Raw genomic sequence first — 18,651 nt, forward strand, 5'->3', positions numbered from 1 at the left:
TTAAACAGAGGAAGGGTCATCATTAGATGATGTCTGCACAAAGCCTCGATCTGTATAAATAGGGACAATAGCGGTTGGTTTGTGCACCGTCACTATCTTGGACAGGCTGGAGTTATTAAAATCATTGTGTGTCAAGACACGGTCTGTTTCACAACAGTGAGTTATCAGAGAAAATGGTTGAAATGCATATCAAACTTTGCTCCAGACCATCAAAAGGACATTTCCGAGAGACACTGGTTCTGGGAAGTTAGCTGCTGTGGCGAAACATCCTCTATGTATAAGAGGGAAAGGACTAAAAATTGTTAACCGCACGCTTGCAGCCTGGAATTTATGCAGTTTTGTCCTTGCAAGAAGGCTTCAATATTACAATTCAAAATGAAGGATGTATCTAACATGACCTTCGTTTCCCTCTACACGTGACAGGGAAAAGTCCCAAGATATACTGGGAGCCAATTTCCTGTAGAGTTAGAAAGGGAAGAATCGCCATGCCAACGAAGTGCCAAATGATGTACTACACGAAGAGGAGTTGGTCAGTCCTCAAGGAGCACCAGTGAAATCAGCACTGATCAAGCAGTAGAGACCATCAAAAATCCACCAAAAGGAGGACCAGCACCAGCCCCACGAATGCTGGAGAATACTACAGGGTCACTGCCACAAAGTGGACATTGATCAGCAAACTACCCACGACAAGGGAATTGAGTTATCAAAGGTTTTATTAACTAAGTAGCACGTTTGTACCTAAAATAAACAAATAGTCTCTGATAAAATTAAAAGTTGTCAGGATGCTGCTCCTCCTTGGTGGAACAGTGCTCTGCGAAAACGTGTCCAAAGAATATCTTATGAAAGTAATGTTTAACAAAAGCTCTGCCAGTTCTGCGCAAGTCCAGGAGCTGGATGTCCACAAGATAATCCACACAAGGGTTGCAAGCTCGCTGTCTGAAGTTTTAGGAGTTCCCGCACCCTATTTTTCACAGTTCCTTAGCCCTCAGTCCCAGGGGTTAGCCCCAAACTTGGAACTGGTGGAAGGATTCTGTAAGGGCGGCTGAGAGTGGCGGGCCTTCCAAGATGGACTGGAGCCAGAGGGTGACGGGAGGCTGCCCTAAATATTGGCCAGCGTTTACACTGCATCCCTCACTTTCTTCCTCTTGCATCAGGGTTCAGCTCTTCCAGTTACCTGCTCCAATTTCTCTCTTTCCTCATCAGTGCCTCGCCCCAGGTATCGCCCTCACAAATCCTTGCCCTTTGTTCTTTGTCCTCTTAGGTGTACCTATTTTCTCTTTGGGACCACCGCCTCTATCTTAGGAATTCTCTGCTCTCCAATTGGGCTCCAAATTCCGCTCTCCTGATCCTTTAACAGTCCTCTTCACCTCCTCAGTTACATCTACCACCTGCTCCTTCACTTCGTGCAAGATACCAAACATTCCCTCTTCGCTTCCTCGTTTCTTCCTGAGATTTCTCTGCTCCTTTACTTCCTTCAGTGCTTCCTCTGCCCCCCTCTGCTGCACTTCCCTCCATCTAATGTCTTTTCCTTATCCATCCCATATCAATAGTTAATTTCAAAAGCTATTAATTCTCCTCTCCTTCACCTCTTTGGGACCCTCTCTCACAACAACACACCCCAAGCCTCTTTCAGGTCTCCAAACTTCTTACCACTTTGGCCACTTTCCTCCTACCCACACCTGTTCTCCACTAGTCCCCTGTTGCTGCCACTTTCTGGACCTTCCTTCTCCCAGCCCACTGGGTCTCTTAACTCTGCACCTTTTAGGTCTGCCTTTAACCAGACCACTAGGTCCTACATGTAACCTCACATTCCCACCATAACCCAGCCTGCTTGGTCTGTCTTCCAGTGTTCTGTCGCCTGCTCTGCGCAGGCTACAGGGGATCTGCTCCAGTCACCTGCTCCTTTCACAACATATTCTCTTTCTCGCTGCAGCAAGCATCAAAGGAGGTCTTCCTCCTACTGTCACCACCTACTAACGGACACTTGGATTAGCCAGTCTTCCAAGCAGGGACAGACCCGATGCTCTCCTTCGTAAGAAAAGCTGTCCTTAGCGCCATGCATGCAGTGTAGGTTTGGGGAACAAAAATAATACAGCCCTGTGATTACAGAAGCCCTCAAGTAGATCAAGGAATTCATATCTTTGAAAAAGAAGCTCAAATCCAAATGTTTTGGAAAAAACAGTGTCTAGGAGACAATACCTAAGGTTTTTTTTTTGTGAATTACTCACAATCATACAAGAAATCTTTGCGTCCTTAAGACGGCCATAGCATTGAAAAAAGACAATAGATATAGTGTCTCATTTACCACATAAAGGCCGAAACGTATGTAGACAATCTGACTGGCTAGAAATTCCAAGCCTGAGGTAACAGAGACCACAATAAAGGATCTCCGTAGATGAAATACTTGTGATTGCATGAGAACAGACTCATACATCAAGAATGGAAGTCATTGACATCTGCTTTCTAATGTTCCTATTTTGCGACTCTTTTGTTTCAGGAAATTTGTTTATGTAAATGTGTACATGATCAATCTTAATTGTTTTTATGTCTGTTATATGAATATATGACTAAAATAGGTTTTATATGAAAAGGCCGGAGATACCATGTGAGACCTCATTACAACTTTTGTAGTGATAATGTGAAAAGGTGGTGCATTCACCGAAACAATTTGGATGTATAGAGGGGTAATTGGTTCCATGTTCTGCAATACTTTTCATGCACCTATGGTGTGGATGGCCTGTAACAGTCTCCAGCCCAAGAATTTTAATGTGGGTCTTAGCCCTCCAACCCTACACATTTAATATGGAATACCAGGCTGGGTCAAACCAACATAGACACAAGGCACCTGCAGATAGCTAGAAATCGGAGGAAGAGGGAGCTCAGAAGAAAAGGAAGAGGTATATGACAGGGTCAGGGTAATGACCCAGTGAGGACAGAACAGGGAACCCTCTCGATCTGGGGCAGGAGGTTTACCAGGGTTTTCTCCAGAGGTTTGGTGAGGCAGTTCTGCCCCCCTCCCCTACATGTGCCATGCCTGTTGAAAGTGGTACCACTGTCCATCACCCAATGCCTGCTAAACCCTTTTCTGGTTTGAATGCTTTTTGTTTCTTAACAGAACTACCAGTCCCAGAGACCATGTAGCAACTGAAAGTCACTGTGGTCTGCAGAATGAAGCCACCAACTCCACAAGTTGTTCAAGAATGGCATGTTTGATATTCAGCCACCATCCCTCGTCCACACGTCTTACCTGTTCCAGTCTAGGACGGATCCCTTGCTAGTTGATCTGACACTGGTACTATATGAGGCACAATGGAGCTCTTATATTACGCCTGCGTCATCGGACTTCATTCCTAGTTGTATTATAGCTATAGTCTGACAGCAGTCATGTTCAGTCTCCTTCCCCCTAAAGAGATATGTCCCCATAAATGCTGTGAAAGCAACTTCCTTATTACAAGACATACTGAACAGGGTGATGTAATGCATGTCCCAAGGGTGGAGGAGGGGCTACAGGCTTCTGTTTGATATTTTGCTTGATCATAAGGATTAAAGACGTCTGGAATTTCTCAACCTCACGTATGCAAACAGGTTCATTTTCTAAACCATAAAGCTAATATACACATATGATTTCAATGCATCTTTGAACCCACAAGATGCATACTTCTGGGTGCCAATCTATCTAGTGGGGACTCCTTTCAGCAGGTCAGGGCGGTAGGAACTCACTGTCAACTCCAAGTCCTACCCCTGGACCACGTGTCCCACCAAGAGCGAACATGACTGGTAGGGGCTCAAAATGTAGAAGCTATCATATTCCACCAATATACAGATTGGCTTTTGTGTGCTATCTAGCAGCTCACCAGGTCCTGAAGTACTTCTCTTCATTTTCGATACATATGTCGATTGGCAAAACATTCAACTCTAATCCTGGTTTGCATTCTGGTTATGGCTGCTGGGGCGAGGTGTCTAACAGTTCAGGGAGCTAAAGGCTCTCAGGTTACTCGCCCTGCTATCTCACCAACTTGCTCCTGCCCGCCAATGGCTGGGTCACTGCGAGAAATTGTACTTTGCACATTTAAGACTTCACAGAAACTGTGAAATCAACAATTCCAGACTGTTTGGTGGCAGGAAGTACTAAATTACAAGACCATCAGCCGTTCTTTCTTAGGAATTGAATCAAGCTATCAGATCTGGTTTATTTTCAATAGTGGTCATTGGATAACAACCTTATAATTCCTCGCCAGCGCAGGGACGATAGTTTCCATACAAAGTCAGGATAGTAGACTTGGGGGATTCGGGGGGGTTAGCGGTCTGAGGGCAGTATTAATGACTAATTGGAGTCCTTCCATCTCCACCTTCATGTCTGAATTAGATGTGAGCCATCAGGATGGCAGCATAGTGGTCTCATTGGCGTACCTTGCTCTGAACATGGGTCACTGAGGAGATTGCAAGCTACATTCTATGGTGGTGACAGATTTCTAAAGACAGAGAACATCCTTGCATAGTTCCTCAGATGGATTTGTCGATACTCACAGGGGTTGTGTCTCCCAATGCCAATGTTTGCACAACATTGCATGCCCTGGTAAGAGCTCTATTGGCATCATCTTTCATGAGTCAACTACTGACGAACTGCTCCTACTTGAGCAACTCCTGGTGGAGGCAGTGGATGCAATGACAATTCAGTACCTCAAGGTTCTATTTTTGCATTTCACTAACGACTAGGTGTGAGGAGTCAGAAATGAGAGGCGGACACAAAGTTGCAATGTTTTCAACATCAGACATCAAGAAAAGGGATTGGATAAAGGTCTTTCTGCCTCTATCCTAAAGAGAGTGTCACTTCCTAGGAAACTAACACTAAAGATCAGTCTATATCTTGTCGTCAAAATTATGCAAACTATCAGTGTCCAAAACTTATACGACTCTCACACTATAAATGAGCAAGCAAAAGTGTAAGGTAAATGTCTGTTTTAATGTAGCAAAAAGTGAGTACAAATCAATTAATAAAATTCAACAAAACGATATTTGAATCCAGGAGGTGGTTCCCTTCCCCTGACTTGTTTCAGGTAGGATGGCGAAAGTGTCCTTTTCAAACAATGATTCCTTAAGAGTAGCAGAAATGTCTTTCATGCAACGCTTTCTTAGGGATGGGAAAAAGCGTCTTGTGAAGAATAGCAAAGGTGTCTCTTATACAACAACTCTTCAAGGATGGCAAAAAAGGGTCTCTTCTACACAACAACTTCTTAGAATGATCTCCTAGTATACTTCCCGGCCAGGAATCATCCAATTGATTCTTTAAATCCCCTGGTGTACTCTCCTACCAGGTATCTTTTCACAATGTCTTTTTCTTTATATTCAAAATGGATTACCTGGTATACTTCCCCTGGGTGTTGCAGGTCGCCTGGTATACTCCCCTGCCAGGTATCTTTATCCCAAGGACTCACTGCCTGATGTACGTCTTCCACCAAGACTTCCTAAAATGTTCTCTTTTAGTATTACACAGTTGTACTCCTTCAATATTTATACTGTGTTGACTTTAGGTACTACTTGTGTGCTTGTGGAAATACGTGTTCCAATTTTCCCCAAATTGACATCTCATATGTGGAGACCTGTACATGTTTTGGATGCAAGTGATTTCTTAGAAAATATTTCACCTAATGGAGATTTCACCGAATCCATTTCAACAAAAAAACGAAATCCACTTTTTACTTCTTCTACTTTTCTTTTTAATGTGGGGGGAGATCCTCAGCAGCCCAACCTCACCGCAACCTAACCTAACTTATACACTTACCCCACACCCCACCTATTATGCATTACACATATACCATTTTCAGTTAAATCTCATTAGGTGAAATAGTATTCGAAGAAATCTACAGTAACACATTTTTTGCCTTTCAACTTCTTCATTAATGATAAATTTCCTGGTGATAATATTTACTCCAATTTTCCTCATATTGACTTCTCTTAGATGAGAATTTGTGTAGCTTCTGGCTTTCTAATTTACTTGGTCATTGTTCAAATGCGTTTTCAACTGTTCATATATCTTTCGGCACTCCTCGGGGTCCTCAACCTCTATGGGCATACTCACTGGTACTGGATGGCGTTTCCGAGTAGTGGCATGTTGATGCAGCAATGTTTTTAAACTGGGAAGACTGCCCTTGCTTTGCAGACCCTAATTCCGTTCTTTCACCGGCTGCGCGTTCCTTTCCAGTTGAACTGTTACCGTTCACCATAAACCATGTCCCAAACAGCCTCGCTGCTGCCGGCCTTTCAGCGGTCCCCCCCCACAATGTGTCTGCTGCACTGCTCCCGGTCTCACGCCTCTCCCGTAAATTATGCGCCCAAGTGGTTGGTTTGAAACCCTTTACTCTCTCCGCACCTTCCGTTTCATTGCGCCTGCTGGTTCTGCTTCCTTTGAGAAACTAAAAGGTGTCTCACTCACTAGCCTCGGGGAGCTCTCCCTCAGGTGGCCAGGGCACGGCCATCACCCTTGGATTCAGACTTTGGGGCTGGACCAGTGTGGGAGGATCACCTGGGTAGGGGATCTTCAGGGAGTGGGGGTGAGACAACCAATGGTGAGACACAGTATTCCCCCCCTTTCCCGTACCCAAACCTCATCCTATTTTGTAGGATTCTACAACGTCCCAAATCCCCCCCCCCCCCATTCTACAGAAACACTGAGCCGAGGAAGAGGGCGACAGATTAAAGAGGCTAACACTTACATATTTCATTGGACATGCCCCGTTAATCAGGTCAGGCAAAGTCAGGCACTTGACCGTAATCACATTCATCTGATACCCATTAGCTACCCCCGTACAGATAAAAGGCGGAATATAGAGACACACTCTGAGCAAGGTGAGACACAAGAAGGAGCAGCTCTACCAGGGCGAAGGCAAACCCACTGGAGCAGGAGGACCGATCGAGTGACCACAGGAAGGGATGGAGGAACCCTGAAGTTCCCTGCAGGAGGTCGCTGCCTCTGGGAAACCTTGAGGAAGACACAGAGCAAGCCAAATCACAGACAAAAACAAACCTGCATTGTGTTTCAGGGAAGCCAGCAACCCTCCCGGATGAACAACAGTGTTGGGGAGGCGAGGCCGAGCCTCTGGTATCAACCTTGACTCATGAATCAAAGCTGCAGAAACAAGGAGTGCACACAACCGGTGAGTTAGTGAAAGACATGGAAGACCGGTTTGTGTCAAGGAAAGATTGAAGCCGCAACATTGTATTGCACGATTGAAGATTGTGCACATGCTGATGAGACGCGAAAGAAAGCAAACCAGTAATGTACTTTTAAGTTGCCGATAACAGTGAAACCAGTGATACAGAGTAGCGGAGTGGTCCGGCGAAAGGAAGTAGCCCACTCAAAAGTCTCTGCAAAATGTTTGTCTTGTTATAAGGTGGCAAAGTGAACAAACTCTGAAATGCGCAATGGTCAAGATTAACCCCGATTAAAGGGGAAGTTAAAAAGGTGATTGCTTGAAGAGGTAGATTTCCTTGAACTCTTCTGATTGTGGTATAGAACTACCAATACCAAGAGACATTGCAGAAAATAACATTAAGGAAGCGATAAAGTGAAAGTCGAAGTGGTCCTGCAGAGGTCTATGGTAAATGCCTCGCACATTTGAAAGTCTTCGACATCAGTGAAAGGTCTGAGCCCGTCTGAGGGAGACTGGAAGCATGAAATAAGTTAGGGGAATGGAACCCCTAAAGAATATGAATGAAGTTTGGGGAAGGGAACCCATGCAAGTGCTGTGATTACGAGGTCCGAGCCCGGCTGAGGGAGGCCTATGTGAACTATTGATACCTGGAGAGGTCTTAGCCCGACATAGGTAGACCTACTGTCACGCCCTCTCACGCAACCCATCTCTCACTTCCCCCCTCACACCTGTCTCCTTCATCAGGCGCTTCTCGCCGTCGTATTTCCCATTCACACCAGCGGGGGAAACACGGCAGGCGGAATACCATGTTGGGCGGACCTGCCTCTTTTCGCCCTTTTCCGCGTTGGTGGTTGCCATGGCGCCTCCAGCACAGCCGGCAACGCCAGGATACCAGGACGTACCGACAGCCCCAATCGCTGGCCACGTTGCGCTCCACGCGACGTGCGCGAGCAGTCACGTGATGCGTCACGTGATACCGCTCGCCTCTTCAAAAGAAGCCGGCAAACAAGACTCTTTGCTTCACAGCTACTTCTTCGGAGGACTGCCAGGCGTTACCTTTGCTTCTTGTTTTCTCTCCTTGCTTCGACCTCGGAACGCTTTTTGGAACTGCTCTTGGATTACCCTTGGACTCTGGCGTGCTCTCGGATTTCCCGGACATCTGACATCTATTTGTACTCTGGACTTGCTTTTGGATTGCCCCTTCTGTTTTGCAACCCTCGGATTGCTTCACGCTTTGCCACGGATCCAGTCTTGCTCCACCAGGTGCTTTCAGGAGTGTCAACTACATCATTCCAGCCTGCTGTGGGTTCCCCTGCATAGGTGCCTTACCTACACTCCACCCCTGTTAGGTAAGCTGGTGTCACTGCATCTTGTTTACTCCTTCTGCCAATTGCCTTTTTGAGTGTTTTCCTTGATTATAACCCTTTGCCTTACAGTACTCAGGGGTCCTTCCGGCGTTCCCGATACCAGGCTGACGACAACACTCCCACCTGTGGCCTCAAAGATTGCTTGAGCAGTAATTTACTTTCTGCTCGAGCGGTACTTGGGGACGGAGGCATTACATAACTGCACGACCATCAAGTCGGACCCATCAAGTTAGAACACCTACGTGAACTTTTGTTGAACTGTGAAAGAACTTTTGAAAGCTGGAATAAGTGACTTTAATGTGGAAGGCCAAGCGGACCTCGACCCATGTTTTCAACTGCCATTTGCTTATAACCTGAACCAGCGTGTGTCATTCTGTTTACGGAGGCCGCCTTACTCCGTGCTGTCCAATGTGGGGAGGAGAGCTGACTCAGCCACATTGATCCTTTATGTCATAACACTGACTTTACTTTGCATACACAGTCCCCTTTACACACTTTTTGTATAAGAGATAGGGCAGTCATTAGGTTTTGTTAGTATAGGTCATTTTAATTTGGCATAGACTGACTAGTACTATATTTTCTTTATTATTTGATGGTAGAGTACTTCCATCTTTGCTATAGGGCAAAGTAGGAGTTTTCCAAACCCCAAAAAATTTAATAAAGGTTTTGAAACTTGTGTCAGTGTCATACTTGTGATACCATGCCTCCCTTACATTCCCGTTTCGCATCTCTCCTCTCCACCTTCATTTCTCAATTGCAGGTGTGGACAGTGTTTAAATATTCGGCGCAGCCGATTTCCATCATAACAACTAGTCTGTACTTTTAGGTTGGCGTTTCCTTCAATCCACATGGACTCCTCCTTCCTCTTCCTCATATCAGTACTTGATGCTTTATGGAGTTTGGATCCAAAGTTACATTGTTTTGGATCTGTGTTTAAATCAAAAACAGAGACATGAGATGTTAAGTGACCAGTATGTGTAATGGTACTTTGCTCAGATTGACAGTATGCCATCAGCATTTTAGATTTTATAGTGTTTTCATCAAAGGGGGTGGAGTGGACTGTGGATCTCTTAAGGGAGTCATCACCTCCCACATGACCACCACCAGAGTCAAGATCAGGATCACCACAAGGGTCAGGATCAGGTAGCAGCTGCCGTTCCCTGGCCATGTGGGGGAAGGCCACAACCGAGGAATCAGTGATGACTCTGCAGGATTCATAAGACAATGCATTACTTACCGTAAAAGCATTTCTGATGGTTGTATCTGCTTAGATTCACATGCTGTGCATAGGTCCGACATCCAGTGGTCACTGCGGAGTATTGCATTTTGTTTTTCGTAGTCGAAAAGGGGACGTCGACAAGGCGTGTCAGGCTTTCGGTGTTCCCAGAAATGCCCATAAGGTCCAGAATGAAGCTGATATCCCACCTAGTTTCTCATGGTCTCAACGGAATGGTGAATTCCTCTGGCATCCTCCTCTAAGAGGGTCCAACTCCGAGATGTCACATTACACCCGTTGTCTCCTGGCCGAATACCTGAGAAGAGGCAATCGATTTTCAGGGCTTGCTAAATCAGGTTGCATTGCTGACCAGCTTCCAGACGCTGTCCCCAGTGAAGTATTCTGAGCATTCCTTGGCCCCTGATACTTATGGCTTATTCCAGGTTTGCTTGGATGGTGTTGACCAATCCAATCCAGGTGTCTGACACCTGGGTTGGTCAAAAGCATTATAGTTTTAGTCTCGAATTTGATAGTGTGTACTAATCCAATGCTTATACACTTGCATGAATACAGGCATGTGAGTAAGCAAATGAGGGTGGCAAGGGCACATCTGTTGCATCCTTTTGGGATGCTCTCCACCTAAACTGTCAATCTACCCAGAGATGCTCTACTGATTTTGCACATGTTTTGTGTCGCATTTGTTTTCATAATGGTAGCTGGGCTACTGCCTGAACAAGATATATTCTTCTGATACACCCTCAAACAAAGACATCTGGCAGACATTTGAACTTTCATGGCTTTGCAGCAGTTGACCCATTCCCTGGCCGTATCTTGAATGGTTATTATTGTCTCGCCCACCTACAATACTGCACCTTCTTCCTGACTGCTGCAGGTCCTGAGTGGACTGCAAGCTTGTCTTCTTGGGCCATTCGATATTCCATTACAGTACCGCAGTATGAAAGTACACCTTATGGCCACAATGTAGGCCGGCCAGGAGGCTCAGCAATCTGGGATTTCTACTGTATTCTGCACAATCCCCTGGATTCCCAAAAGGAGTTCTCATCTGTCCCTTCCCCCTTTCATTTGGAAAGTGATATGATATAATAGGTTATTTAGAACGCGTTTAATACCAAGAGGATTCTAAGCGTGTACCCAGGGATCAAACCTATGTTGCCCCATGTCATCTTGGTTCCAAGGCGAGCACGTTGCTCGTGAGCTATCCTCCAGAGACCTCCCGAGCGGCCTACCGGTTTGTGTGGAAGAAGCTCCCCTACTGTCCATTGTCAATAGTATGACCAATCTATTATTAGATGCTAGTGGGCAGGCTGTTGATGCAGTACTTCACAGCTTGGAAGATCACCCTGACCTTGTTGGATGATTCCATGATGGTTAGTGTGAAGTAGTCTGGTTTGGCTCCGGTAATGAGGGTTTTGCGTAAGTGCAAATTTTTGTCAAGGTTACTTCTTCAGACCTTTTCTGGTCTGAGGATAGCACACTTGCGGTCCATGAGTTGCTGTGTATACCAAGGTGTGGAGCACTATGTTTGCTGAGTCCAAGTTTCAGCGTCAGCAGTGCAGCATGGGAGTTGGTGGTATTAGTAAGGGGGTGACGGAGTTCCCAGAGCTGGGCATTGACGGTCACCAAAGCAGTCGGACAAGGAGACCAAGGTGGTGAGGTTTTCTTCAACTGCCTCCTTTTGTGGGGCTTGTTGTTCTTGAAGGAACAGTGGGGTGGCTTGAGCAGTTTGGGTTGGACCTGCTGGGGGAGTGGTATGCAGTGGAACACAGTTGTCCCGAGTCTATGGAACATGCCCTAATCCTACCACTTTATTAAAGCAAAGAACCAAATTGAACCTCTGTATCTACCCATTTTGGGCCCAAATGCATGTTTTTTTCCATTTCTTATCTTTTTATTATCAATTAAAAAAACAAAGAAATCATACAGTTTCAGCAAGTAAACAAGTCACCATTTCAATCAACCACACCAACAGTTCATTCCACCCTTCTCCTGACAGTTCACAGCATGATATTCCGATTATATTTTCCATCATGAATGATTGTATCAGATGACCAATACAAATAGGATAAAAACTAAAGTAAAGCTATACGATTGGTGTAATATTGGAAACGGGGGCTCAAACGGAATGATAAAAGCTGTCGTGCGAGTAAATCCACAGAAGAGACATAGAAACATATTTTAGAAAGTTCAGGAACTACACTTCAAAGAGATCGCCGGTAACAGCAGTTTGTTTCTGATATACTAGTAGATCGAGATGAGTTGTAAGCGTTATTGTTTACCGGTTCTAATAAATCTGTAATTATTGCACTTGTTCACTTTATTAGGGAAGTATACCAGATGCTAGGTGAAATCTTTCTACAAGGATATCAGATTGTAGGATTAATTAATTGATTTATGAATTATTGTGAATCAATGAGGTAGATTTGTATGCGTATGTACATTTTAAATTATTATTGTTAAGAGGACTAATTATGAAATGCTTGTCTGTTTTACAAATTATGGAATTGCTCGTTTTATAAAATTGTAAGGTTTTGGAAACCATATCACAATAATACATTTTTTAAAAAGACTGTATTCCACCTCACATGTTGTGTGCCATATTCTTAATTATATAGGCAGCATGATCTCTGCACTTGTATACCCCTCCGAACCATAATGTGAATAGAGATTAACATTCTCTCCGCCTTACACACGCCGAGCCGACTTTAATATATCACCTCATGTTCCACAGACTAGACCCTCTTCAGCCTAATATCCCTTTCGACTGTTGACCAATTGATCATGTCTTGGACCCAACTTCCAATCGATAAGATGGATGTCTCCTTCGACCTCACTGCTATCTGTCTCTTGGCCAGTTTAATCCCCAACAGTACAAATTTCATCAACAACCTGCTGTTTTTCCTATAAGGGATAATACCCAAAATATCCCCCCTGGATTGTCGTTGGAAGTGGCTAGCCCGTGAAGTTTGCTAGTACTTCCTTAATTTTATGCCGGAAACCTTGCACATGATGACACACTCCACCACATGTACGATTGTTGCCTTTTTTGGCAGGTCAGAAGAAGGACACGGGCACTGTATTGACATGTCCACTTGTTTATTAAATGATAACAAAGGCCCAACTTTCCCTATTGCTGTGTGGGTGTTCGCTGCCTAAGTAAATAGCTACTGTGCTCGTCCATAAAACGAAACAATGTCTGCTGTCCCAAAACTAATCCTTACTGACCATACCACTATTCTAACAAACTAAGGTCAGGAGAATGGCTTTTTTCTCCTGATTGTCTTTTCTCGCAAGGTTTCTCCTTTGCTTCAGACTTGTTATTAGTAGGTTAATTTTATTTAGTCTCTCATTGCCTTCTGTACAAGTTCTTGTAACTCTTTCACAGGTTCTCTGGGTTTTCCCTCCTCCTTAGCGACTGTTTTCCAGGAATTCTTTTTAACTCTCCGTCTTATCTGTTGCTCCACTGTGAAGTGCCTTTACTTCTGTAACCTATACTTTCTTAGCTGTGTAGCGGAGTAGGTAGACCGTTCTCACTAGTACCCATCCCCTCACTGCCGTAATATTGCAAGAGTCATAGAAAAGCAATAAATGGGACCCCCTGTATAGTTCCCATACTGCATTGAGTGTATGAGAGACGTTAGGCACTCAGACAGCCATACAGAGACAGCCATAAAGAACGTACCCTTCACTGAAGGTGTCGAAGAATTGGAAGGATGTTGCCTGCCAAGATGTCAGAATGCATCAGTGAATACTATTGATGGATGTTAAATCTGAAATCTAATGAGGACAAAGTGATGTCATAAAGAAGATATATGAACCTATGCTAAAATGATATGAAAATACTTAGAAGTAACAATGTAACTGAAGCACTAAGCGTAACATATACCTAAAGCTAAAGTAATCATGGATCTAAAGAAGATGAAGTAACTTACTGACCAATAACTGTAAATACACTAACGCAAGGTAGAAAGAAAACATGTAGAAGCTTGCTATAGACGAATATATAATGTGGCAAGGACGGCCATAGTGAGATAATGGACGCTGACTCACGCGGTACTTAACCAAGCTACCTCAGAGACAGGCAGAGGCTGTAGGATCAGGAGACGCAGGATGGTCAATTAAAAGCATACAAAGTTCATATGAGAGAGTGAGCAAGTCTCTAGAGGCCAAGAGGAGCAACAGCACCATGCATAATTGAATCAAATAGCGGAGAATTGAAGGATGAAATTGACAAATTTGTGGTCTCTTGTCGAAAACAAAGGCTATTCATTAGAGCCTTAAGCTAAGATAGTGGTGTGCTCACACTCCCTTGAATGTTCCAGGACACTAAGCAAGCAACAAGGTCAACTACAAACGGACGACTTTAGCGTGTGGACTACCGATGAGAGATGGACTAATTGGGAAACTGGGGAGTAGCCTGATGGGATTCAAGGACATAGGTTTCGTGTCACGTAAGCGCTGCTAAGGAGCCAAAAGCAGAAGGTTGGGATAATATGCCAACCAATCAGTGGGGTTGGGGGACAACCTAACATACAATGTTGCCGAAGCCAATTCACTGTTATGTCCACCACAAGGCATAAAATAAGCGGTATTGCATCGCTATTTGCGATATAATTAAGCCGGTTTGCTTTGTAGTTTCATGATCATGTCGCAGTTACTGCGATATAATTTTCCACCCAAAAATTATTTTAAAAAAAGATTGTTCCTTTTAATGCCTGCCTCTGTGCACAGCGTGCACTGCAGGCGAGGCATGCAGAAGCACCCGGTCTGGGCTCAAAACATTGCATCAATGTGAGCCCAGCCCGGGTGCGGCGTCACGTGACAGGAGGATCTCCGCCCCCCTCTCACACTCGACTCTGGCTTCAACTTGAAGAGGTAAGGTGGTTTGGGTGGGGGAGCCGGACCCTTTTTATTAATTAATCTGTTGGGTGCTGGGTGTAAATGCTGACAATAATATTTCTCCTGCCCGTACGGGCAGGAGAAATATTATTCTCAGGCACTTACACCCAGCACCCATAACGCAGCCTACTGCTCGTAGAAGGGGCCTTCTACGAGCAGCAAGCTGTGTCATTACGGCGGTTGCTGGGTGTTAGAGAGCACCTGCTCTGTAACACCCAGCACCCGCTGTAATAATGCAGCCTGCTGCTCGTAGAAGGTGCCTCCTACGAGCAGCAGGCTGCGGTATTACGGCGGGTGCTGGGTGTTAGAGAGCAGCTGCTCTCTAACACCCAGCACCCATACCTGCCTACATTTGAAAATCAAAATTCCTGAGATTTATGCCCTGCCCACAGTCACACAAAACCCTGCTCATTTTCATCTGGCTCCGACAACATGTTAAAAAGGTAAACTCTGTTGTATGTGACGTGACGTCAGAAATTTGCAGTTCAAATTGAAATATGCATATTTCATCAAATTGCCTTTTCACAACCACCCAAATTGCATTGGACAAAACGGCATTCGCCTTCCATAAAATCAACACTTTAAAATGTGCACATGTACACTCCAAGAACCAATACAAAGGTTTTCCCTGAATTTTGCAGTACCGAAATTGGACATTTCACCTTAGTTGTTTTTCATCAGGTTATGTAGTGCAGTGGTGACTTGTCCAGCCTGCAAACCTGATGGCTGTGGTTCAGTGGGGCTGAGTCCACCCTAACCTGGGCAAAAAGTACGAATGCAAAAGAAACGCGATTTCGCATTGAAAGTCGGCAAAATAGAATGAAAGGTGAAGCAAAATAAATGCATATTATTTTGCTTCACCTGCATTCTCTTTGTGCTGGAAGCGTTACAGTCATTGCTGCAGAGATAAAGCCACACTCAGGCAGGGAGCCGCGGCGGTGCAGTCCTGCAAGCATATCAAACATTCTACAAGCTGCTCGATCACTACTAGCTTTGAGACAAAAGGAGTATTGCTGTGTGCTAGGCAGACATTGGCCTCAGTGAGTGTCACAAATAACACCACGAACAGAGAACAAGGTCACTGCTCGCCTTAGCTAGGGAGGCACAAGGGGGGGCACAGGATTTCAGAGGGGGCCCTGCCCCCCCCCTAGCAACGCTACTGGTAAGACTGCATACAGTGAAGGTCATTAAATAAGAGCACATTATTGACGCCAGGGTGCAGGACCAGATATAGAACCGTGGAGGGGACTCGATGTGTGCCACCCGGCCTCCCCACTGCTGATGGTTGAAACAGTGGGGCAGGGTCGGAGTGGGGCGTACAATTGTCTCGGGCACCAACCGAAAAAGTGCTCCTCAGTGAATTAATTTGTTTTGCAACATTGTTTGAATAACCCAATAGGGGAAGTGAGGCAAATTGTACATTTTAATTCAGCAACACTGGTCAAAACTATTGGGCCAGTTTGATGAGTTACTGGACTCCAGTAACTCATCAAACTGGCCCACATTGGCCAAAATGATGGCTCCTATTGACTCAATAAATGGGCCCACACAAGCATGTTGCATTCCTGGTTAAGCCATGGGCCTATTGCCCTATATAGCCCAGTCCGAGCAGCCTGCAGTGGTGCATGGAGGTTAGCTGCCGAATTAATCACGAGGCAAGCAGCCAGAGCCAGTAGGGCGCTTTACAATGGCCAGTTTGCGGACTGGAACTATGGAGGCAGTTGCTGGACCTCTCCCACCCCTCCCCCCAGAGGCTCGAGGCCTAACTTGTTTGTAAAGGCGAAAGGCCCCAATGATGTCCCCGATTGCTGGGCTGGGTGTTGGCAAGTGGCTGCGCTGGCATTTGTTCGGCTGTCGATTCTCGAGGCCCCCCCACTCCGCCAGACTGAGTGTCCATTGTTGTGGGTAGCCGGTAAATGAGTTGCTTTTTGCCTTTTTTGTAGGAATTGGTCTGCAGTGTAGAGGAAGATTAGGCAGAGAGGACCTTACCACCTGATAACAACGGGCCTGAGAGATAAGCCTAGCCCAACGTTTTAGTCGAAAAATATCTTACAGTGAACCTTTACATTTTACAGACATTGCACTGATGTTATACTTCAGGAGGTACATAGAAATCATTTCTGCATTCTTGCTAATTCTATATCTTGGGGTACAACTAATTCTGGTGACATTCAATATTGGTACAAAATTGCTAATCAAATTAGTTAATTTGCTAATCAAAACAAATTTCAATTAGCAAAATCTGCTAATCAATTTTGAAAACGAATTTATGCCTTGCACCATAATCAGTTCTATAAGTATTTAGAGGTAGTTTAAGGTGTACCTTTCAGATAAGGGGTAGCCAATGATGCACTAGTCCCTATATGCTCAATAAGTAGATATGGTCCCTTCACCAATCCCTTCCCTTAATAACGTTTGTATTTTGCCATGTAGAATGACGTCATAGATGACGCATATTGGGGTATAAGACCTGCATGCAATCAAGTTTGTGAGAGAGCGTGCATCAGTCCGATGTCTGCCAGTTGACCCTGCTTTATTGAATTGATAATAAAGTAGTACTTTGCCATATTCTTGGAGTCTGTCCGATTATTGGGTCCGAGATCATTATTATAATTCCATCAAGCACAAAAGACGCTTCAGGGTGCTAGAGCACATTTGGTAGCGGTGCAGATGGTTACGGTCTAGTAGAACTAGGCCAGATCCAGACCCCCGGATGCTTGACTACTCCCGCCATTAGCCAGAAGACCGCAGAGTTTCCTCTGGAGATCGGTGTGCAAAGTCTCGTGTGAAGATTTGGTCGGCAAGTGCTCCTTTGACGAAATTCCTTTCCGGACCCCGCAGGTGCCCCGTGGATGGAAGGCAAACTTGTCGTTTGAGGTGGAGTAGATGCCAGAGGACTCGAACTGAGTCACAGATGTAAGTAGAACAATGAAGGTGGCAACAATAGGGGGAGGGAGTGTGTTGTAAATAATAAAGTGTAACAAGTAACAGGATTTTTTGGGGGAATTATAAAGAGAAATAGATACCTCAATTCCTGGTTCCAATGGGACAGAAGGGTACCCACTAAAGTAAAGGGTATAAAGGATTCCTGATGCAAGACCCACAGAAAGACTGCATATCAAACTCTGATATGGCGTGAAACAGAGAAAAGTTACATTTACTAAGATGGTAAAGGAAGGCATACGCAGTATAAATTCAAAAAGTGCAATGACTAACGCTTCCAGCACAAAAAGAATGCAGGTGAAGCAAAATCATGCGCATTTATTTTGCTTCACCTTTCATTCTTTTTTGCCGACTTTCAATGCGAAAGCGCGTTTCTTTTGCATTCGTTCTTTTTGCCCAGATTAGGGTGGGTTCAGCCCCACTGAACCACAGCCATCAGGTTTGCAGGCTGGACAAGTCACCACTGCACTACATAACCTGATGAAAAACAACTAAGTGTTGATTTTATGGAAGGCGAATGCCGTTTTGTCCAATGCAATTTGGGTGGTTGTGTAAAGGCAATTTAATGAAATATGCATATTTCAATTTGAACTGCAAATTTCTGACGTCACATCACATACAACAGAGTTTACCTTTTTGACATGTTGGCGGAGCCAAGTGAAAATGGGCGGGGTTTTGCGTGACTGTGGGTAGGGCATATATCTCAGGAATTTTGATTTTCAAATGTAGGCAGGTATGGGTGCTGGGTGTTAGAAATAACGCTGCTGCTCTCCAACACCCAGCACCCGCCGTAATAACGCAGCCTGCTGTTGGTAGAAGGCCTCTTCTACGAGCAGCAGGCTGCGTTATGGGTGCTGGGTGTAAGTGGCCGAGAATAATATTTCTCCCGCCCAAACGGGCGGGAGAAATATGATCAGCCACTTTCACCCAGCACCCAACAGATTAATTATTAAAAAGGGCACGGCTCCCCCACCCAAAACTCCTTACCTCTTCAAGTTGTAGCCGGAGTTGAGTGTGAGAAGGGGGCGGAGATCCTCCTCTCACGTGATGCCGCGTA

General features: G+C 45.0%; 1 protein-coding gene across 4 annotated transcripts in view; it reads right to left on the reverse strand.

Annotated features, from left to right (window-relative positions):
- Window positions 1–18,651, reverse strand: part of CARS2 (cysteinyl-tRNA synthetase 2, mitochondrial) — a 1,341,930-nt gene that overhangs the window by 750,291 nt on the left and 572,988 nt on the right. The window lies entirely within an intron of this gene.

This window comes from Ambystoma mexicanum, chromosome 7p (genome assembly GCF_040938575.1).
Source record: "Ambystoma mexicanum isolate Mex_15411 chromosome 7p, UKY_AmexF1_1, whole genome shotgun sequence".
NCBI lineage: Eukaryota > Metazoa > Chordata > Amphibia > Caudata > Ambystomatidae > Ambystoma > Ambystoma mexicanum.